The 23,879-nt window shown below is 44.4% G+C and overlaps 1 long non-coding RNA gene across 1 annotated transcript; it reads left to right on the top strand.

Moving 5' to 3' along the window:
- The first annotated feature begins 1,891 nt into the window (after positions 1-1,891).
- On the top strand, positions 1,892-13,689 carry LOC128086156 (uncharacterized). The gene is made up of 4 exons (XR_008209265.1): positions 1,892-1,977; positions 10,522-10,672; positions 12,493-13,222; positions 13,254-13,689. It is a non-coding gene; the product is annotated as an uncharacterized LOC128086156 (long non-coding RNA).
- Positions 13,690-23,879: the final 10,190 nt, after the last annotated feature.

Here is a 23,879-nt window from a genome sequence, read left to right as displayed (position 1 = left end):
CTAGGCAAGCTGACAGGGAAGATAAAGTTCACTCTTCCCTCCACTTAACTGGTGCTGGGGAGGGATTCACGCCCTGGAGAAAAGGAGACATGGCATCAGTCGTGGCTTCTTGGCTTAAATGAAAGGAAATTTCGACAAGCATAAAAATGTTATTTTCTCATGAAAAGCCGCTGCTTTGCTCTGCGAATGAGGATGCTTCTTGAGAAAGAAAAAGAATGGGGAAAAGAAAAAGAGCCGTCTCGGTCTGGTGCCGGTTTATAATAATTCACACTATTGCCCATTTCTCACTGCATAATGATCTCCAGCACAGGAAAAGATGAACTCTTATTTCTGGTTTCACATTTTAAATATCAAAATAATTGGGCTGAGTAAAGGTCAGCTCTCCCTCACTGCTGTTAGCCACGCTCCTTCCCTCAGCTCCCATGAAAGCTTTTAGCACCTCCTAAGGGCTTGTGGCATTGTGGGGCCACAGCTGAGGGAAGGGATCGATGCATGCAGACATTGCTCAGAGCACAGTGAAGAAATGCTATGCCCTGGTGGGTTGAAATCATGGTATCTCTTGCAGGGATAGAGTACATAGGGAAATATCTCCTTCATGAGACTCTGCCCCAGAGGGTGGTGGGCATGGAACAGGCTGCCCAGGGCAGTGGGCATGGCCCAAAGCTCCCAGAGTTCATGGAGCATTGGGACACCGCTGTCAGACACAGGGTTTGGGTGGTGCTGTGTGCAGCCAGGAGCTGGACTTGGATCCTTGTGGGTCACTTCCAGCTCAGAATATTCTATGATCCTCAGATTCTACAATTCACAGCTCCAATCCTTGCACTGCATAGGGCTAAACTCAGGGCTCAGCAAAGCACCTGTATATAGATCAACCTCAGGAAGAATCTTCAGTGCCTACGCTTTTTCAGCATTTACAGTGCATGTGCATGCATGTTTTTTGTATGCACAAACGTGGAGCATGCACATGCTTTCTGTGCTAGTTGATTTTCTTGGTGGTAAACAGCAAACCTATGTCACCTGAGAGGGCTGAGGAGAGATTAGCTGTAGGAACTGAGATTTTTTGCTTCCTGAGTGGCACATGTGTTGTCAGGTTGCTGTGTCTTTATTTCTAAGTGAGTCATATTATACAAATCAATTCCTAATTCAATTAATCATGAAAAACATGCAAAAGAACATCTCCAGGAGCTGATTTAGAGTATGTTATGTACGGGTGATTGAGCAAAGAAAGTTAATCTGGGTCAGAAGACTTTGATTTTTAATTCCTAATGTCACAGATTTCCATTCTTTTGAACTCAAATCTGACTTACATTTTATTTTTCTGAGGGTGTAGCTTTATAGCTCCATTGACATTGGCATGTGTGGTCATGCATACTGAGTCTGTTCTCTTATGCCTGACGAACAAGAGCTTTTATGGATGCAGAGATCAATACAAGCTTAAGATCTATAAAGGACTGCCTGGCAGTATTCATACGCAGGACACCTCCAATTGCATTTATCTACAAAGTTGTTTACAGGAGGTGAGATTATGATTTTATTGCATTATGTTTTTCTGCTTCTCCATTCTCTGGGGAAAGAAAAAAAAAAAAAAAAAAAACACAGATGAAAAATTCCATGGAAAATAGTATCCTTGTGCAAAAGAGATGTAATAGGAGTATAAAGTGACTCAGGTCCAGTTTGGAGAAAAACTCACAAATTCATTCTGGAGTCCCAGCCAGGACCTCTCTAGGATATCAGAACCTCTTTGTGTGAGAACGGTTGAGTCATAGCCTGAACCACTGATTGAGCATCTGGGGAAAAGACTTGGTCAGTCCTGGAAGCACAGGTGAAGTCAGTTTACCTGTGTGACCAGAAGGGGTGGAGCCAGGCTGCACCTCTTAGACCTCATTTAAGGGCTGACTACCATTGCAGAAGGTTCTTTTTCTGGCAATTCCTCCTTGGTGAGGCTTTTCCCTGTGAACCTGGAATCTATTGATGTGGGTGAGCAATCTTCTTCCCTTCTTTTATAGTACCTTTTTATTGTGCTGGTCTTTCTGTTGTCGCACCTCTGTTGTGACACCTTTCTTACCATGTTGATCTGTCCAATTGCTACGCTCTTCCATGTTGATTGTGATATTGAAGACTTTAGTTGAAGTTGAAGTTGACAGTATACACATACATCCAAAATAGGATGGTGAGCTTTCTCTGAAAAGGATAGAAATGTGATGTTTCTCTTTTGTTGTTAGCCCAAGGTAAGAGATGTTGCTATAAACTGCACGCGTGTGTGAATGCGCAAAGGTAGAACGAAAGGTGCAAGAGGTTTCCAGTTATCACTGAAACTATGTGTAATTTTAGTCTCTGCCTTGGACATACAGCAATGCCTGGTGTAGGGGGGAGCCCTAGAAAGAGTGAAACTGATGCCTTGTCCCTCCTGTATCAGTTGCTAATTTCTGAGGTACATCAGCTCAGCCCAGATGAGATCACCTCGGTCAGGTATTAAGTGTTTCATCCCCAGACATCAGCTGTCGGCACGGTGCATCCATGCCTTGACAAGCTGTTTGATCTTACAGAGCACAGTAATGTGGGGTATGGAAGGCAGCTGCAAGACTTTTTTGCCTTTTAGGACCATGCACCCTTTAGTTTGTCTCAAATAAAAAGCACAGAATCATGGAATTAGAGAATAATTCAAGTTGGAGGTGACCTCAGGAGGTTTCTAGTCCAATCTCCTGCTCAAAGCACGCTCAGCTGTGAGACAAAACATTTCTTACCTGTGTCTGAGTAGCTAAGAAAATATTAAATCCCAAACCTAGGGCAGGGCTTCAAACCTGGCTAGGCTTTTTTTCAGGAATTTTTTGATGAGTTGCACAGAGATGTGGCTATCCTGGGAAGAAAGTTATTAATTCCAAATGAGGAGAAATTCCTAAAGGACACAGGCTGCCTTTGTGACTTTGAAGAAGGTCAGCAGCAGAAGAGCTGTGCATGGAGGGGGTTTTCAGTTTCAGAATGAGATTTTCTTCCAGCATAATCGAATATACGCTTAATGCAGGGAGAAGGAAATAAATGTCTTAGGGAGGCAAGTGCAGCATTATCAACACTTCATAGAGCAGAACTACTCTGGGTACATAAGCAGGTAATGCAGGTAATAGTGATGGATTCTCTTATCGCTCACCCAGGTAGAAATGGCTGGGCTCCAATGCTGCTGAGAGCCATGGAAGCACTTAGGCAGATAATCAGAACACAAAGCACAAAGATGACCCCACAAGAAGCGCATTAGCTGCTAACAAGCCTTGCCATGCTTTACAGCCATGCAGCATCCTCAGCAGGAATTTTACAGGCAAAATGTTTTCTCCAGTACTCAACCCCTGCCACCCAAGTGAAGAGAGAAGGTCTGGATCGAATTCCCTTTCCCACTGGTTAAACAGCACTGCTCTCGTTACATCTTGGATCAGGCAGTGCTTCCTTGTAGCATATCTTCCTAGGGCAGCAAGTATCCTGATCCTCTGAACCCACTGGCAGCCTCAAAAGTTTTGGTCAAAGACTAGATAATGCTTACTGGTCAAACTGAGGTTGCTAAAGACAGAACTTGAAGAGACATTAAGAAGCCACTGAGTCCATCTCCCTGTTCCAAGCCATTGGAAGTACATCATTTTCTGGTTAAAGCATTAGCAAGCTTTTTGAGTCCATAAAATTGATTGGTAAGACAATTAACCTAGCTGCCTCTAGAGAGCCTATAAACCAGGATGATGCGAGAAGACAAGCCTCAAGCTGTAGAGGAATTTTCATCTTTTGCTTTTCTATCACTGCAATGGGCTGAATGGATCGCCGTGTTCAGAGTTTCTCCCAGCCCAGTGCAAAAGCTGTAGTGGCTGTTTGTCTGAAGTACCTTACAGGAGTTTTGAAGAGATGAGCATGTTTCTCTGTCAACCACCTTCTACTTCCAGCAGCAGTGAATTCATTTCAGGTGATTTATTTTGCAGTTATCTCTCCTTTTCGTTCGCTGATGTGACAAGGATGGTTCTTTCTAGATACCTGGGAAGGTGAAACTATTTCACCACCTGAAAAAATGTCTACAATATCTCCTCAGTGGAATTGGTGATCTCACCCAATGCCCAGTTAAGTTGGTAGCATCTTTTTGGCATGTCAGATCTACTCTGCAATTTGGCCCATGATTGTAATTTACAGCTGCGTCCCCAGCTGGCAAATCTGATGTTTCTTCTCAGAATCCTTTCCCAACAGTGGTAGAAGATATGTTGCGTTTACACACTTTCCACTTATAGGGCTTCAATTCTTTCAGATACAAAGTTCCTGTGATCACTTTGGATTTTCCCAAATCCCACCTGTTTTACTTTAATGAATGGATTAGGAGATGGGGCCTAACATCCAGCTTTATATAGCTGGAGCTTGCTCTTCTGCAGTGGGTTAAAGTCCTCAGGTCTCCCCTTCCTCTCCTCCCATTCTCCCCTGGCTGCTCTGTGGTGTGCAGGGCTTTCCATCCTCATGTCTCTAACTGGCCAAAGGGGAATAATGAAGCAGTGATTGTTATTTGGGCTCCATTGTATTTTGTTAGCTTGCGTGCTGGTATGCTCTGTGCATTGATTCTGCAGGATGGCTAAATGTTAATATCCAGATGTTGAATAGGTGTGGCACTTTCCTCTCAGGCTGCAGTGTGACCATGCTTTGCTCTCATTCTGCTGATGACCAAAAATCAAATCTCTGCCATTTTCCCAGCTGCTTTCTCACATCTCAGCACTCCTTATAGTGGCAAATATCTCCTTCAGCTTCCTGGAGAGGAGGATAATTCTCCCACAATAGGCATTGATCTCTCATTAGACTCCATCCTGTTAGTTAAAAGCCGTTTTTACTCAGGCAATCCAGAACTCATTTCCAACCTTAAAAGGTTACACTGTTGGATACTCACCCAGGGTATAATTTTTAACTGCTCTGTTTACTGAATCTACAAAAGCAGTTATTGGAAGTGTTTGTATACAGTAATTTCTACATAGGCTCCCACGAGCAGGAATGCATGATCCAGGCGGTGCAACTGTGGTCAAGCTTTCTTCTATTCGAAGGATACAATATTATCCTATTTCACAGGAATTTTTCCATGCCACAGCGGCCAAAGGTAACTTGGTTAGAATTGCACAGGGCAGAGCAGGGCAAGGTTTTGTCCCATGTGCGTGGTCCTTGCTCTGCAAGTGATTGCCCTGAATTCAATCAGAACTCCAACTCAAGTCTGCATGTGTTTCTTACAGATGTACTGCTGTTTAACTGTAGATTATTGAGCGTATAGAAGAAGTTAATAGGGACACTGCTAGGGGCTGTATGGTGCATGAAGTCAAGTTGGAACTGCACATCTGGCAACACGGTGGTTTAAACAGGCACAGCCTGTGCTGGCTCTTCCCCCCCTCCTGCCCTGTGCTGTCTGCACTCTGTGCAGCCATGCTCAGACCCAGGGCCAGGAAATGCTGGGCCTTCAAATTAGCTCAGCAAAAGGGAGAAATGTCATCTCAGACTTGGTCAGGGCTCTGTCTGAGTGAGTGAGAGCTGGGCCACATCCTGCACCATCACCAAGAAGCCCTGAGCCAGGGGCAAAGTAGATTTTGGCTGGAAGCTTTTACATAGGCCCAATGTCAGTGTGCAAGTTTGACTCATCAGTCTCAGTGCTCCGTGATCATTGATAGTAACTAGGAATCTTTTCCTCCTATCTTAATCAAGTGACAAAGAACTTTCTGAAAACTCTTTTCTTACCGTGTTTTATCCTATCCTTCTAATTTATTGTGTTTTTTTAACAATACCAGCTTCTTCACTTTAAGGATTTGTCTTCTGAACATGAAATGCCTCTTATCCTGAACATCTCTGGATGGTGTCCATGATTAATTTCCAGCTAACGATTGTTGCAATAGCTGTCCCTGACTCCCTTCACCATTTACAGCATTTCTCCTTCAAGTTAATAATAGGCAGCAAAAGGCAAGGAGGTACTCACAGACTGGCTCTATAACACAGTTGTGCATGGCAGGCACACTTGATATAATGCATATCATAGCATCTCATGGCAGCTCTGGTCTCTCCCTTTTCCCTAGGGAACCATAAGTTCTTTAATGTTTACCCAATAGAATGGCTCAGGATACATTCTCCAGAGACAAAGTGTGAATTTTGCAATTTTGATTGACATGTGACACTCCCTCATAAGGAGGGAACAACCTTCCTTGCAAAGAATATCACCAGCAGAGTTCCCAAAATAGACAATACTGGGACCTCTGAGACCTCCACTTTCCTTTTATATCCTCAAGCACCGTGGGCAGCCTCTGCCCAGTTAGCTGAGCACTACCAGGCTAAAAATATCCCTTCTCAACAGAAGCTCTCACTGCAGATGCTGCAAGAAAGTGACAGCTACATTTGTTGATTCTCCATGGGAAATCTCCTTGGCAAGGTCTTGCTAAAGACTGAGGATTCCATGCAATGTTCATCTCCAGGGATGACAGGGAGGGAGCAAGTAGGCAGAGAGGGCTGCCCACCGCTGTGTTGTGGGAGCTTTCAGTTTGTCCTCTCAGTCCAGCAGCTGAAGCAGGGAGGTGGAAAATGAAGAGGAGAAAATATTCCTTAGGCTATTAGAAGTGCAAGCAGGGAATTAATGGGTGCCCATGAGATTATCTACAATTCTGCCATCTCTATGAACAGTTTTGTTGCTGACTGAGCAAGGAGAACTTTGAATCAGAGACTATGCTATGGTGCAGGCAACAAAGATCTTCAAGGAGTCAAAGTATGACCTGAACAGGAAAGACTTTTCTTCTCCCAGGCTTGACAAAGTGTCACAGACATAACACTGATATTCACCAGTAGGTAGAAATCCGTGTAAATGCTGCTTCTCTTCTGACCTGATGAGGAGAAGAAAACGGAGAGATCTTCAATATGGAAGTTGGAATGAAGAAGAGTGGACAAGTGGAATGTAGAGGACCTTGACAGTATAGGTGCAATTAGCATCAAGCAGTGGGTTTACTGGTTTCTTAATCACAGTCCCTGCTTACTCTTGGAAGCCCAGAAATACACTGGAAATCGCAGAGTCAATGCTAATATTTTTTTCTAAGAAAACTGTCCAGAATAATGAGGGATAATGTTAATGTCTTTATTGTAGTTTTGAAATGATCTCTATAGCGAGATAACTTCACTTCATGCAATAGTTTCAAAACTTAACATATTCTTTTCAGCTTAGTTTGTAAGACCGCTCTTTGCAGTGAAAGCCCTTTAGCCACACAATCTTCTCACTCTTCTCTTTCCTTCTTCCTCTCTTCCCTTACTTGCTCTGCTCATCCCTTTTACTGCATCACACTGACAATCCTGAGAGGCTGTTTTGCAGAGGGAGAGAACTGGAAACAGATGTACAAGATCATGCAGGCAGTTCAGAACTTGGATAGAAGTGGATCCAGACCTGGGCTCCCATTCCAGTGTCCTTGGCTATAATTTTTCCATCTGTTTAAGCCTCTCTAAATCCACATTGATACAGAAAGGAATGGTTTGTATTCCCCTCTTTCAAGCAGTATCTTGCTTTCTGCCAGCACTAGCATTCAGTGGGGCAGGCAAGTGTGCCAGGATGCTGCTTTGGCTGAAAACAAATCCTTTGCAGCTAATCACATTAAACGTATCTTTCAAAACCAATCCAACTGAATCCAGCAGCCTCAAAGTAGGCAATTAATGGACAGCCTGAGTGCTAAGATGAGAGTTTGTGATGTACTTTCGAGATATGGATCATTTGAAGTTAGCCATAGTTATTAGGAGATCCTGCACTTAGAGGAGTAGTTGCAGTGTATGTTAACCTCTTCATGTGAGTTTTAGGTCAGGAGCTTAGCAGGAGTGAAAGAACAGAATGGATTGCAATGTGTAATTGCTGCTGAAGTCTGTGTTGTCCTGGAGGTACTCAGGGCATTAACAAACCTGCTTCTTCAACTTAGCTGGAGGAAGGCCAGTGGGAGTTTCCACCCAGCCGCTCCAATCTCTACTCCTGACTGCAGTGCAATGCAGATATACCCTGAGTTATGTGCCTTGCTCTGATTCTTACTTATCTGCTTAGATGTCATTAGTGCGGATTTGGACTCATCAGCAGGAAAGCTTTGTCCTTGTTTCTATCGTTTTGTTCTGTTCTTATCTCATGGCTGATCTGTGACACATCCTAATGAAGATCTGAATAAATCCAAAGAATCTTACAGGAAATAATAAATCTGATGAATCTGAGGTTGTCTGTCAGTGCCAGGGCTGAGCTTCAGGAGGGATGTACTGGGACAGCCATGGGGCTGTGCCCTATGCAAGGGGCCTGTTCCTCAACAGGGTTGATTTTATGTTGCTCCAGAAGGCTCTGCTGGTGTCTGATTTTGGTGCGTTTGGTCCAAAGCTAGTAGCACATTTCCCCAAAGGAGCTAGAGTGCTCTCTACTAAAAAAAAAATACTGATATTAAATATCACAGGAACTGATGCTGCCTCCTAATTAACTTGCGTCTTTTTCCAGCTCTTTCTCTTGCTTCCTCTTCCTTGACACCTTCACCTGCTGATACAGAGAGTCTCTGCGTGCAGGAGGAAAACAAACCTGCCAGTACCACGTGAGTCCCCTCAGGATTTCCCACTTTGTCAAAAGCTGCTGAGTTGCAGGTGGGAACAGCGTGTTAGCAACGACTGCATGGCCGCTCCGCTCATCCCTGCTGATGACTTTGAAAGCAGTGTTTCCACATGAAAAAAGAAACAAATGCAAACCGCATGACTGGGGAAGCAAGGATGTCAGACAGGGAAACAGAGCTCCTCCTATAGCTGTCTGCAGGAGCCTGCTTCTCTTCTCTTCTGCTTCTTCCTTGGACTTGCTAGGTTGGAGTCTGGATAGGGTCTGGGTGTGGATGCTGCCTGCCCTGTTCCTCTACCCATGTGTTTTAGCATGGCACATCCTGCAGCTGCTATCCCACCTCACCAAAGGCTTTTCCATTACAAAGAGTGAACAGGAGGGATTTGTCTGGCTTTGAACATGTGCTGGAGTGGAGTGGCTTTCTCTGTTGGCTGTCAGCAGGCACTTCACCCCATCACCACCTGAACCTCTCCAGGTGACAGCAACAAGGGATCTGGTTTGACTTGAGTGAGCAGGTGGAAGGTGTCCCTCTAGGGGACCCCAAGCAGGGAGAAAGATGTCACCATAGAGGAACAGGCATCATGCTGCCTTGTTTTCAAGACACTAGCATAACAAGAAAGAAGGAACAAGAGACTGGATGAGCTTTTGTGAGTCATATTGCCAGTATGAGCATCTCTTATACCAAAATATTCATTCAAAAATAGCTGAGACATTCTATGTCTGCTTATTTGGGATCCTGCTCTTGGATTTAGTCAATACTAACATCTTTCTTATCTCTGTGGTTGGTCAATGGTGCCTTTACTGGAAAATGGAGGGAGAAATCTGGGAGCTCTCGTATCAAACAATATTTCTTGACAGCGCACTAAAAGGGTTAAATCGGTATTTCAGCAATGGGCTCAGAGCTGAGAGCCCTGACAGGGATGTGAAGACAATCTTTGGTCATTGAATGGTTCCTATTGCTCTTATATGACTGAAGAGGCACAATCATAAAATCCAACAGTGAGCACTGAAGGTAGATGTAAGATAAATGCTTTCCTGACCAGAGTATTGGTTAGAGAAAAGGGGCCATGATTTCTTTTCCTTTTCTTACGGAATAGAGCAGGCTGAAGTGATGAACATTCGCTCTACCAGTACAGCTGATTTGATGTCTTCCAACCCACAGGTAGCTGTGGTTTCATTTAGATTTGCAATCTCTACTCCAGGACTTTACCCTAGGGGTTGTAACGTTAGCACAAACATGTTGCATGAAAAGTCTTGGCAGAACAGAGACTCCAGGCTATCACTGGCATCCATGGCCATAATAACCTTAGGCGAGTAATGCAGAAAAGCCAACAGCTAAGCTGTCTTATCCTTGAACTGCTACAGAGTTCCAATAATTGTTATACCAAATTCTCCTCCAGAGAGAAAGCAAAGTGAGAGAGAGAAGGAAGTAATTTGTATTATGTCCAGACTGGCACAGGAGCACAGATATTGTACAGTGCACTATTAACTGTGGGATTCTATTTTTTACCATATAACATTGATTAACCACCAGATAACCAGATATTGTTAGTTTGATAAATGCCACCACAGCTTGAAATAACTGGCTGGAAAGTTCAAAATGGGGTATTTGTCAGGAAAAGAAGACAAAATACAACTCAGGCTATTTTATTCATACCTGGGAATAGATGGGCCTGAAGGTTTGCAGCAGGTTGAGCTAAATGACAAAGAAAAGAGATGGGAGAGGAGAGCTACACTACACAGCGTGTCTGATGGCATTAGGCCAGTTCAACCTAGCCCAGTGCTGATTTTATTTTGGTACCAAAATGATAGGTTTTATTCCTAACAAAGGTTGCTGCATTTGCATGGAAAGCTCGGAGTCATGCAAGCTGCCTCAGCCAGAGCTGTGCTCCTGTGCTGCTGGGTGTGGAGGCGGTGGGGTTATGGAGATTCATCTTCTTCAGTTGTTTCAGGAGGAAAAGATGCAGACGTAGAATCTCCTAGTGGCTGGTCTATGAGTGGGATGATACTGCAGGCACAAGAACATTGCTTTAGGGCTGAGAATGTGCTCTTCCATGCGGAGAGAATCAGCTTGACCCTTCTTAGAAGAAAATTGTAAGCTGCATCAGGAGTCCCATCAAGACCATATTGATTCTATAATAAACATTGTCTTGGAAAGACATAAGAATGAGAAAGTAGTCCTGCGAAGAGGGTCCCCTGGGTGAGGAGTCTCTGCCATCTGTGAGCAGTCTCAGTTCATCAGTGCTGCAGTCTAGGAGAGTATACGTGCTGCCTCCTGGGATATGTGGGCAGAAATCAGCCCACTAATTGATACAGTCTGTGAGCTCAACATTGGAAGTGCTAATGTGTCTAGACTGCTGCCGTCCTTGGGCTCAGAGCAGTGGCAGGAGATGCAGAACAGTCACTCGATCATCACAGAGCTGAGGAAATGGAGAAGATGATAGAGGTAGCTGTTATATTTCTTTTGGAAGACTGGAAAGGTTAAGGAGCTCTGTGTAGTTGTTAGTCCATGCAGGTGTACAGGACACACATTGGAAGAGGTGATATCAGGAGATAATTGGGCTCTGGAGAAGGAGCGGTGACTAAATGAATGTAGATCATCTGTGCAGATCCCTCCAAAGTCTCCCTACTAATGTGTGCTGTCTCAGAAATAGGAAACCCAGCAGGTCTGTTCTCAGGGAATTTGGAGTCACCATCCTTGGAGATGTTCAAGAAACATGGAGATGTGGCACTGAGAGACATGGCTTAGAAGGCATGGTGGGGATAGTTTGAGGGTTGGACTAGATGATCTCAGTGGTCTCTTCCAACCTTAGTGATTCTATGATTCTGTGTGAGCAGTGATAAAGCCAGAACCCACATGAGAGCAAAGCCTCAGCTCTCAGCAGTGTCATCTGTTTAAAGACAGCAGAATATGTAATATGTATATTACATATTGTAATATGTATATTTTGTACATATTATATATATTGTGTATGTATTTTTAATATATATATAATTGTATTCATTAAAAACCAGCCCAACCTAGGCAGATAGCTCTACCAGAAGGATGGCATTGATCTTGTTTTCCCTGTTTCTCATAAAACAGTTCCATTGCTTGTATAGAAATAGCTGTCAGTTTCATATAAAGCTGGACAAATAATCACTTTTCCATCAGTGTGATGGAAAGCATGTATGCTTTCTTTCTCATGGAACATCTCAGTGCCCTGAGCAGACCTCCTTATTAATGCTGATATTAGCCATATGGGACGAGTGGCCTCTACATACCAGCTGAAAATCATATCATTACTCTACAGCCCTTCATCGAGGCAGATGAGCCAGGTTTGAGCTGATAAACTGAGCTATGTAATTATTGTCTGCAGAAACTGATGAAGGGCTTTTTTGCTTCTCTTGCCCCAAAATGTCCATGTGTGGTTTCTCTTTGAGCAGGCAGCTGGTGTGTTGGTCACTCTAGTTCATGAGGGCTTTTCCTGACTCCTGACAGCACTGTGGGGCCAGCATTTCTATAAGAGCACAAGAGAGCTCCCGATATGTGCGTCAGTACTGTGACACATATGTGAACTTTGAATTTATTGTCTATCTTTTTTTTTTCCTTTGCAACTCAGACAACAGTTTGAAAGCCATTACCTACTTCATCATTTAAATATCCTCCAAACACAAGAACAAAGTGCTTGACTTTTGTTGAATTAAAGTTGTTTCACATATCCAAATGTACTGAACATTTGCTTTGTATTATTCCCACTCTCCTCAGACATTCCTCTTTACAGGTCCAATTTTAGCAGCTCTGACCTTGGGAACCTTTCCTCAACTACAAGTGTCAGTATCCAGTCTGTCTTAAAAACACAGTAAGATCTCATCTGTCTTCCATGCCAAGAGTCATAAAGTGCATTGATGCTTTCTGTTATTCCTCCTACCAGGCAACCACGCATTGTCTGCATTTATGTTATGAAGAAGGAGGATGACGTGACAAAAAGCTCGTGAACGCTTTCTGCAGGCTGGATGGGAAGTGCAGCTGAGGATTTTGCGCAAGCATCAGTAGTGCAGAGCTGTCTGTCTCTCTTTTGGAGACAAAAGTGAGGATTAAAATATTTTTTGTTGTTTTTCTTGGGAAGAAAAGTAAATCTTTTTTAACTCTCTGCCAACCCTCCAAATCAGGAAGCTTTAAGAGGCTCCAAAAAGAAGTAAAGGCAAGTTTGGAGATGTTTAACAGCTACTGTTAGCAATTGTAAGCTGCCAAGGATTGATATTCCTTCCACCAGACAGGTTGGGTATAATGAAAACACAGGGTAATAAGATAGGAAACTGTTAACCAGACAGTACAAACTGTTAGCTAAATCAATAAATTACAGACTTGGGAACTTTTGTAGGCTGAATTATTGCTGAATTACTCCTCTGGAGAACCACCTCCAATTTTAAAGTTCATTTACTTTAACAAGATATTGGGAAGGAGTCTGCAAGGAGAATGGAGATATAGTTCACATATAACAGAAGGAAGTTAAAAGTGAGAAAAAGCCTTGGGGGCACTGGAAGTGCTGAGCAGTTTATACCTTTCCTGTGCAATCCCCAGTGTGAGTGCAGAAGTCACAACTTGCAAAAGTAATTTCTGGTTTTGGGATGCTCATAGAAAATATCCTATGAGATCTCCTTGTCAGAAAGCATCGCATAAAGCTTCTGAAAGTTAGGCTGCCACAAGAAGGATCACAGTGAACATTCAGTATCATTGTCATGTCCATGACCTTGGCCTTGCTGTTGCCACTGAGTGTGGGAGCACTTCAAATTTCCCACCTGCACTCCAGCTGGAGGATTATAAAATGAAAAGAGCTGTAGTGGATAAACAGTTCTTTTCTGCCAACTTGATTTTAATTACACTGCATGTCATAAACTTTAGAAAATGTGTTTAGATTAAAAAAAAAAAAAAAAAGTGTGGTGTGGAGGAGCATGATGGGGAGAAATAGATGCTTGAGCTTAATAAGGGACAAAAGAAAGTTGCTTCAAGTGATGAACAGATGTGAAAATGCCAGTAATGCACAGTTGTGGAACAAAGGGGTCATCCAGATGAAGAATATCCTCTTGCTGCAGTAGCTTATTCCTGTAATCCTTATGTGAAGTTTTGATTACAGATTAATACAATACTAGTGAGGCCTTCATTGCTTGTGGTGCTGATGTAAGATAAAGTGACTCATTTATAAGTACAGCAAATCTGTGGCCAAGAATGTTTCCTTACTTAGAGAGCGGTGAGGCCCTGGCACTGCTATCCAGGGAACTTTGAGTCCCTCATTCCTGGAGGTGCTCAGGTCCAGGCTGGATGGAGCCCTGGGCAGCCTGAGCTGGTGGTGGGCTGCCAGCCCGTGGTGGGGGGTTGAAACTCAATGATCTTTAAGGTCCCTTCCAACCTACACCATTCTATGATTCATGATTCTATGATGCTCTGTGATTTCCCGTATTTCCAAGAAGTGGCTTTTGGCTTCAGCTCATCCAAAGGCCTGTAAAATGGAGGTGAGGGTGGAAAGAATTGTTTACATTCAGCTGGAATGAGGTGGAAGGATGCAAATGGGAAATAATGCAACTTCCCGCCCTCTATATGTCAGAATAAAATCTATTCCCTGTTGGAGCAGAGGTTTCCAGACCACAGCCAACACAGATGAAGTTTTTGTATGAATGAAACTCCTTCATCATGTCTGCTTGAAAGTGGTAAGAAATTGCTGCAGGTCATGGTGACACGCTCTCCTGAACGCCAGCAACACAGAACCCAACCTTAAGATTAGTAAAATTGATATTCAAATAGAAATATTTTGCAAAAACCTTATTTTTTCCACCGTTTTTTTTCCTCAGTCTTCTGTACATATCTATATCCTTAAAGACCACAATGGGCAATGGTCCCAAAGCCAAATAATTTGCAATCAGGATATACAGGCTCAGTCCCTGAAGCAAGAGATGAAGAGCAGTCTAAATCAGGGAGTGTCACCAGTGCTCTTTCCAGCCTCTTAGTCTCACAGTGTTTTACAGCACCCACACTGTGCTGAGGAAAAGCTGAATCAAGATTCCCATCTGTATGCTCATCTTCCCATATCTGAGTATTTCCACCTCCTCTTGACTCTCATCATGTGGCAGCACAACTTTGACGTAGGGCTGGGACAGTGACTGACAGTATCAGAAATTTCTATGATCAGCGACCTTTTGTGGCTTCTCTTCCACTGCAACAAGTGAATCTGGCTGCATTATTTGATGTCAAATACTAGATGCTGAGGAATTTTGACCGCTTACTTACTAGGTCCACATCCTCTCCCCTTCATGGCCAGGTTGGAAGGGGCACACAGGGATAGGAGGTTGATGTGATAAAGTTCTTCCTCACTCTAACATTAAGAGACAGCTTGTGAAAGCTACACGCATCTTTCTGGTGGTGTCAAAACAATAGTGTGAACTGGTATTTGAAGACGAGTCCAACCAACGTGAATATTGTCTGAATCTGGTTCAGACCTCTCCAGCCAGGTGCCTCCAGATGTCAGGAGTGACTGGCTTTATGTGAGAGGTAGGAGACAACTACAAGCTGGAGTAATTATGAAATTCCATAAGGCAAAGCTTCTTGTTTGAAAGGGCATCAAAAGAAAAAGATAAAAAATTCAGAACCATGTGGAAAAAAAGGCAAACAGCTACTTGAAGCAGATCTGGCTCTAGGGGAGCAGCTGGGCTGAGCCCCAGTCCTGTACAGACTAAGGATTTTGTCCCAAATCCTTTTGCCTCGCAGCCAGCTGCCTGCCACCCCCAGTGCTCTCCAAATGGCTCTGTTTGTTTGCTATCATCCACACACCTTTTTGCATATGTTGTTGTCGTGGGTGTTTTGCTCTTTTTCAGCGCTGTGTGGCAGTTTTCTGCTCTAGGCTGAAGAGCATCTTAATGTGAATGTGAAGCCAGAAGTTTTGACATGCCATGAATGCTGACTGAAAGAAAGCTGAATCAATAAGAACAAAATGTGGAACAGAAGAGCTTCATCACACACACAGAAACCACTTTTCATCCCCTCTAGTAACTGTGGTTTCTCTCTGGTCTCTCTTAGGAGTATGAGGCATTAAGCATATCAGAACAGCTATCAAATCTCAGCTAGCACAGGAATTTTCTCAAAAAGTGGCTGAGGGTAGTTGTCAATGAATTAACGACAGGGAGACAGGTATGCAGTGATAATCTCCCAGCCACCAGAGATCAATGAACTACATCCCTTGCTAGCTTGTGACCAGCCACCTACCTTCAACAGATCATAGAAATCATAGAATCATAGAATCACCAAGGTTGGAAAAGACCTAAAAGATCACCCAGTCCAACCGTTCACCTATTCCCAATAGCTCCCACTAAACCATGTCCCTCAACACAACATCCAGCCTTTCCTTGAACACCCCCAGGGTCGGTGACTCCACCACCTCCCTGGGCAGTCCATTCCAGTGCCTGACCATCCTTTCTGAGAAGTAATACTTCCTCATGTCCAGCCTGAATCTCCCTTGCTGTAGCTTGAAGCCATTCCCCCTGGTCCTATCACTAATGACACGAGAGAAGAGGCTGACCCCCAGCTCACTACAACCTCCCTTCAGGAAGTTATAGAGAGCAATGAGGTCTCCCCTGAGCCTCCTCTTCTCCAGGCTGAACCTGGAGATGCCCAATCCGTGCTTTTGGTGACCTACCCAGAAGAGGAAAGGTCCTCAGAGAGCCCAAGGGCAACATCCTCATCCTCATTAGTGCTGGATCCCTGCCAAAGGAGTACTATTAACTGGTTGAACATCATCATAATCTATCATAGTACACATAGGAAAGGGTCATTAAGTTGCTGCCAGCTCTCCAGGGGCCATGTCTACCTACTGACTTCTACCACTGAAGTGGAAACTCTCCTGGGTAGTGAAAATGTTTACAGGATGTTTATAAAGGACATAGCACATGATAATACACAGGCACTGCGGCTTCTGTTTTCAAGCCCTGGACTGAAGGGATCTAAGCCATCTCCAGTAGCTACACTGATTTCCCTGGGACATGCTTTTGGGTAGCTGGGCATTTGCTTCACAAGACTTGCCTGAGTAGCAGGACTATCAGGATGCTCTTCCACAGATGCTCTGACTGTGGGTCTCTACATCTTCCTATTTCACAGGAATGCATCCCATTGACAGGTAGCCATGCCCCAGCTCCTTTCTTGAGCTGCTGCAGCTCAGAAATCTGTACCAGAACCTGAAAGGAGATAGGAAGCTCTGCATATCCTCCAGTCCAGGCTGTTACTGCAGCAGTGGCAGCATGCAGTGTGTGCCCTGATATCAATGTGATGAATGTTGTGCTGACTTCAACATTGTGTGTGCCTGTGTACTGAATATTGTCTGCTGGAAAGTAAATAACAGCAGATGAGCAAATGGGGCTGTGAAGACATTTCAATGTCCATAATGTTTCCATCCACAAAATGCAGCAGTTATGCATCATTTTAATGGTAGGAATAGATAAGCAGTCAGCTATCCATATCTGAGAAATCAAAAAGGAAAGCAACATTAGAGGAAATAGATAGGCAGTGGGTGTTCAAGGGCAATGAGTCATCCTTGCCACAAATAAGGCTTAGAATGAGGAATGCTAATAATTAGGAAACATATTTCAAAAGTTCAGTTCTTTCCTCCTTTCCCAAATTATCTTACATGCCCTGGGGATATTTCGGAATGACAATGCTTGTATTAGGAGGCAGACATGAGGAAAATCACTATGGGAAGAAATGACCAAATAATACAGAAGAATAAAATTAAGCTGTAGAACTTCTTTTTCCTGAAACTCAGATTGCTCCCACAGGTGAAATTGGCATGATGGAGATCAACCTGTAAGAATAAACATAATTGAGGCAATGCCAGTGTCCACTGACTTCTGTGCTTACAGGAGACATCACCAGCTCCTCTTTATCCCCTTCTCCATTATGCTCATCCTCTTGAGCTTGCTCTGCTCTGGTATCAGTGGATGAAGTGTATCCAGTGGGTGAAGCTACGAGGAAATCATGTGCCTCCCATTTTGGTACTCTCTTTCCCAGCAGTGGGACCACTCAAAGCTCATTTCATCTGCTTTGCTGGAGCTGCCTGGAGTGGGATGCAAAATGGATTTCAACCTTGCATCAGACTACTTTTAACCCTAGCTAAAATCCTGGACTGTCTGAACTTGAAATTTCCAAGATCAGGATAAAGAATGTGCATTGCACTTCAACTCTTGGTGTTTAGGGATGCTCCACCCCTGAAGGTGTCAAGGCCAGGCTAGATGGGGCCCTGGGCAGCCTGATCAGAGGGGGGGCTTTAAGATCCCTTCCAACCTAAGCCATTTTATGATTCTATGATTTTATTCCAGCTTCCTGGAGGCTTGAAGCAGGATAAATGACAGTCTCTGTCTTCAGTTATTAGGATTTCAAGGGAAGAAGTCTCTTTGGACCTTCAGCATTTCTTGAGCGTGACACAGTTAACAAGTATTCCTAAAAGCTCTGAATCACAGTCAGATGTCTGGACCTGTGCTGGCTAGAGGCTAATCAGTTTCTGAACTGGAATAAACCCTAAACCAGCAAACACAAGTCCTAGTGAAACAGCAGGGCTGCAGTATCATCCCCCTTCATTTCCCTTCTTCCCTTGGCTGCAGAGCTCTCATTGCAGCAGCCCGACTTCAAACACCGACAAATGTCACTGCTGACACTGCTATGGAGGGTGCACACCATCATTATAATCTGTATGCATTTAGCCATCCCAGCATGATAAGAGAATGATTAGGAGAATAGTTAGAGAGTAAATTAAAAACTCCCAGCAGTTTTCTGTGTGAACTACTAACTTACAGGCACATTTTTTTCACAGCATTACTGAAAAATGCCATTAGTTATACCTGTGACTACATGTTAGATTTAAACCCCTGGTGAGAATTTTTATTAACACACAAATATGTTAGGGCTCTTATGCTGCTTAAAATGTAATTAACCATCTTCTGAAGATTAAGAGTACATAATCATAAAAGAACTGCACTCTTGTGCATTTAATTCTTCTAATCTGCTTTATGTTGATGTTAGTGTGGAAGAATAATTGCTAGTTTGCCTTAATAGTTTGGATTTGTGTTATAGAAAGAAATTGTTAATGAATGTATTTCTAAATTTCAGATTTGGTGGGTTTGCATTGATGGAAGATGATAAAGTGCAAACTGAGAATAGGAAAAACTTGCTGCTTTTATCCTGCTGCTGCTGCAAATGTCCAGCAGTGGAAAAGCCGTATTTCAGCTTCAAAAAAGAGAACAGGATCAGCATATCCAGTGAATGACAAAGGTGTGAGCAATAAACTCCAAGTAACCTCTTTAAGCACCAATTTAAACACATAAGGTGTCAACCACGCCATATGGGGATCCAGCAAGACTTTTCAAGAAGACTGTGGAAGATGAGCACTCATTACAGGTGAGAGAGGAAGACTTCTGATTTGCTGGGTTGTAGGGTGGCAAATGAGCTTGTGAAATGCACTTTAAAAAAAATCGATGCTCTTATGTTTTCTTTAGAACATACTATTGGAATTGGCCATCCTTCAGGACTGCCACAGTCTTAATACAATGGCCATCACGTTTAACTGAAAAGAAGTTAAAACCCTCAGGAATGCAGACTGCCGCTCTTTAGGGGTATTTCCTTTCTAGCAACATGATCAATAAACCATTAGGTAACTCTGATGACTGTGCAGAAATCAGCTTTTTTTCCTCCTCCTCTCTCCGAGCATTGCTTCCTGAATGCTAAGAAGAAGTTAAGGAAGAACAGTGAATGCTGCGGGTTGAAGGCATCTGTGACTGGTCACAGCTGCATGAATTCACAGTGCAGTGTGGGCAGTCAGTTCACAGGGGAGCACGTGGTGCAGGAACACCCATGGAAAACTGGACAGAAATGCCCACAATGCTCCTGCTGTGATGAAGGGGATGGAGACTGGCTGTTGCTCCTTGAAGACCACCAGAGAAGGGAGTTTCTTCCTAGCTTGAAGTGTGTAAGAGCTCTGTGAAGCACTGGGAGAAAACCAGCCTGCAACACCAACTTCAGTAGTTGGAAAATAATTGGAAAAGAATTCCCCATGTATTTTTTCTTCTACAACTCATGAATTGCAGTGAAGTCCCTCAATACACAGCTCTCTGTGGGGTCATAGTGCCTTCTGGCAGGCAGCTGTGTCCAGCTGGGACTCAGTTCTAGGGGGCATTGGTGACAGCGTGACCGCAGGGAGCAGCGATATGCAGCCGAGAAGGGCTCTCAGCTGCTTTCTGCTTGTTTTCATTACTTCCAAATGAATGCATAGCCTTTATTGAAAGTTGCTTGTTTTCAGTGCAGCTTCTTTTTGAGGCAGGTGTGACAGATAGCATTGCTCTCGGCCTCTCTCCATGCTCAGCTCTCCAGGCCTCCGGCTGCAGCTTCTCAAGTCAAAAACCACAAAGACAACATAGATGTTCCCATGGGCTTTCTGTATCCAGGGAGGGTCAGCAGGGGGTTAGGGAAAGGCTGTGCCCAGAGGGCAGTGGACACAGAACAGGCTGCCCAGAGCAGTAGGTACAGCCTCAGTGCTGGAGCTCAGGGAGCGCTGGGACACTGCTCTCAGGCATGCGGTACGTGGGGCTGAAGGGCACTGCCAGCTCAGAGCAGGCTGCAGCCCTGTGCCCGTTGTGGCTTGACTCAAAGTATTCCAGAGAGGCATAAATACAGGTTAAGCATTAAAATCCTACTGAAACCACACAGAAGTTGAGTGCTTGGTTCTCTCAGGATTTTCTGGGCAGGTGGAATACATATATCTAAGCCAATGAGAAGGACACCAGGCTCCCGGCCCCAGCTCTACTTAAGGACTGTTAGTGCAAATGACCTTGTATAAAGTGGCATTGAGAACCTGATTAATTCTGCTTGCCATTCAAGCTTGCATTAAATAAGACATGTAACTTCAGACAGAAAGCCAACCATTCTTCTGTTCTAACAGCCTGCTGTCAACACAGGACAATAAAATATGAATATTTTAGATTCATAGTGCAGACAAATAGGAAATAGGAGCTGTATTGTGCTTCACATGCATGGCTAGCTCAATAATGCTAATGTGATTATCTCATTGAACTTTTGTGCCATCGCTTAAGGGCAGCTTTGTCTTGCTTAGCTGGGATGTACATATTTGTTTCTTCCATGCATAGCTCCATAGTCTTTTTTAAGCTTGTGGAAATGGGAAAATCCAATTTTCTTCCTCAGCCACAAGGTAGCATCATTCCTTGACATTGCTTGGACCAGTGTGTCTTAGGAGAAATTTTTACAGGTTCCTACCAAAATATTTTAATGTCTGCAGCTTGATTCCCAGATAGAAACATGGGAAAATCACACCAGCATTTAAAATATGAATTATAGTGTGGTTCACTCTCTGTGACAGAGAGACAAGGAGGATAATCAGAACATGAAATATTCTGATTCAGGCCTCTTCCTAAGAAGAAATTAGTGGATTAGTGGGGTTTGGTCTAAATGGGCTGCCATTTGGTTATTCAGCTGTGAGATTCATTACCTGGGTAGCCTGGCTTTGCCAGCCCTGACAGCACAACAATAGCATGCACCTGATGTGGGGTGGCAAAAAAGCTGGGTAAATTCAACTCTGATGAAAACATCTTGCCAACACAGCAATAGCATGTACCTGATGTGGAGCAGCAAAAAAAGCTGGGTAAATTCAACTCTGATGAAAACATCTTGCCACACTGACCCAAAAGTGTGAATCTGAATATTCAGTTCTCTTTTTAATCTATAAATTCTTTTACTTTTTCTGTGCTGGATTTGTTTTATATTTCCTTTTTAAGTTAGCACTTTGTATGGGACTGGATGATACGAAGACCAGTTTTGATGGAAAGCAGATAGAGCCTTGAAGACTTTCACCATTGCATTATAGCTCTAGCTCCCTCCACCTCTTACTGATATCCCTCCATTTACATGAGTACTGGACAGGACTTAGGAATCAGCCCTGGCTTGGCCAGTTTTATTGGGTTTACATGGCAATGTTTTGGTAGCAGGAGGCTGCAGGTGTGGCTTGTGTGAATAAGCCAAAATCTGCCCCATGTTAGATCAAAGCCAATTCCAACCAGCCCTAAAAGTGAATGACTGCTGCCCAGAGCTAAGCCAATCAGTGATGCTGGTGGCACCTCAGCGATAACACACTTGAGAAAGGGTAAAATACATTCTGCAGCAGTTGTGAGAGAGAGGAATGAGAAAATGTGCAAGAAAACTCTGCAGAGGCCAAGAAGGAGGGGGAAGAGGTGCTCTAGGCACTGGATCACATTTCCTGACAGCCCATGAAGAGGACCATGGTGATGGAAGCAAACCATGGAAGAACCCATGCCACAACAGGTGGATATCCTGAAGGACCCTGAACTTTGGAAGAGCGAACTTTAAGCTGTTCAGTGGACTGTTGGCCGAGATCCCCTGGGGTGCTGTCTTGAAAAACAAAGATGTTGAGGAGAGCTGGCTACTCTTCAAGGATGCCTTCCTGAGAGCACAAGAGCTCTCTGTCCCTCTGAATAAGAAAGTGGGCAGAGGAGGTAGGAAGCTGGCGTGGCTCGGTAAGGACCTGCTGGGCATGCTGAGGGCAAAGAAAGGTGCGTACAAGCTCTGGAAACAAGTGCCACCTGGAAAGAATACAGAGATGCCCTCTGGACTTGCAGACATGGGATCAGGAAAGCCAAGACACAGGTGGAACTGAACTTGGTGAGGGATGTGAAAAACAATAGGAAGACTTTCTACAGGTACTTTGGCCAGAAGAAACAGGTCAAAGCGAGTGTACCTCATTTGGGAAATGTAAAAGGAGAACTGGCTTCAACAGACAAAGAGAAGGCTGAGGTACTGAATAACTTCTCTGCCTCAGTCTTCACTGGTGGCTAGAATTCCAGTACTTCTCAAGTCCCTGAGCCCTGCATCCCTAAACCTCTAGATGGGGACCTGGTAAATCCCCCCCCACTGTGAGGACAAAGCAGATCCAAGACTGCCTCATGAGACTGAATGTGTACAAGTCTATGGGCTGGTAGGCGTGCATCCCAGGGTTCTAAAGGAGCTGGCTGAGGTGGTGTCTGAGCCACTCTCCATCATATTTGAAAAGTCATGGCTGTCAGTTGAGGTTCTGGATGACTGGAGGAAGAGTCACATCACTCCCATTTACAAGAAAGGGAGCAAGGAGGACCCCGGGAACTACAGGTCGGTGAGTCTCACCTCTGTGCCTGGGAAGATCGTGGAACAGATCATCCTGGATGACATGCTTGATCACATGAGGAGTGAGCGTGTGATCTGAGACAGCCAAGCACAGCTTCACCAGGGGAAGGTCATGCTTGACCAATCTGGCGGCCTTCTATGATGGAGTGACGGCATTGGTGGGCAAGGGAAAAGCAACCGATGCCATTTACCTGGACTTGAGCAAGGCCTTTGACATGGTCCCCCACCAGATCCTTATCTCCAAATTGGAGGGATGTGGATTTGATGGATGGACCACTCAGTGGACAAGAAATTGGTTGAGGGGCCACAGACAGAGGGTGGTCATCAATGGCTCCATGTCCAGGTGGAGGCCGGTAATGAGCAGTGTCCCCCAGGGGTCTGTCTTGGGACCGGTGCTCTTTAGCATCTTTATCAATGACATCAATGATGGAATCAAGTACACCCTCAGCAAGTTTGTTGACGACACCAAGCTGAGTGGTACGGTTGACACGGTAGAAGGAAGGGATGTCATTCAGAGGGACCTCAAGAGGCTAGAAAGGTGGGCCCGGGTGAACCTGATGAGGTTCAGCATGGCAAAGTGCAAAGTTTTGCGCCTGGGCCAGAGGAATCCCAGGCATCCATGCACACTGGAAGGAGCGGTCCTTGAGAGCAGCCCTGTGGAGAAGGACCTGGGGGTTCTGATAGATGAAAAGCTTAACATGAGCCAACAGTGTGCTCTTGCGGCTCAGAAAGCAAATGGTATCCTGGGCTCCATCAGAAGAGGGGTGGCCAGCAGGAACAGGGAGGTGGTGTCCCCCTCTACTCTGCTCTTGTGAGGCCCCATCTGGAGTACAGAGTCCAGGTCTGGAGTACGCAGTACAAGAAAGACTGGGAGCTGTTGGAGAGGGTCCAGAGGAGAGCCACTAGGATGATCAGGGGACTGGAGCACCTCCCCTATGAGGACAGGCTGAGGGAGCTGGGCTTGTTCAGCCCAGAGAAAAGAAGGCTGCAGGGTGACTTCATTGCAGCCTTTCAGTACCTAAAGGGAGTCTACAAACAGGAGAGGAATCAACTCTTTGAAAGAGTTGATAACTGCAGGACAAGGGGAAATGGTTCCAAGTT

The sequence above is a fragment of the Tympanuchus pallidicinctus genome, unplaced genomic scaffold (assembly GCF_026119805.1).
Source record: "Tympanuchus pallidicinctus isolate F22 unplaced genomic scaffold, pur_lepc_1.0 scaffold3, whole genome shotgun sequence".
NCBI classification, from domain to species: Eukaryota; Metazoa; Chordata; class Aves; order Galliformes; family Phasianidae; genus Tympanuchus; species Tympanuchus pallidicinctus.
This window is presented reverse-complemented; position numbering and strand designations above follow the sequence as displayed.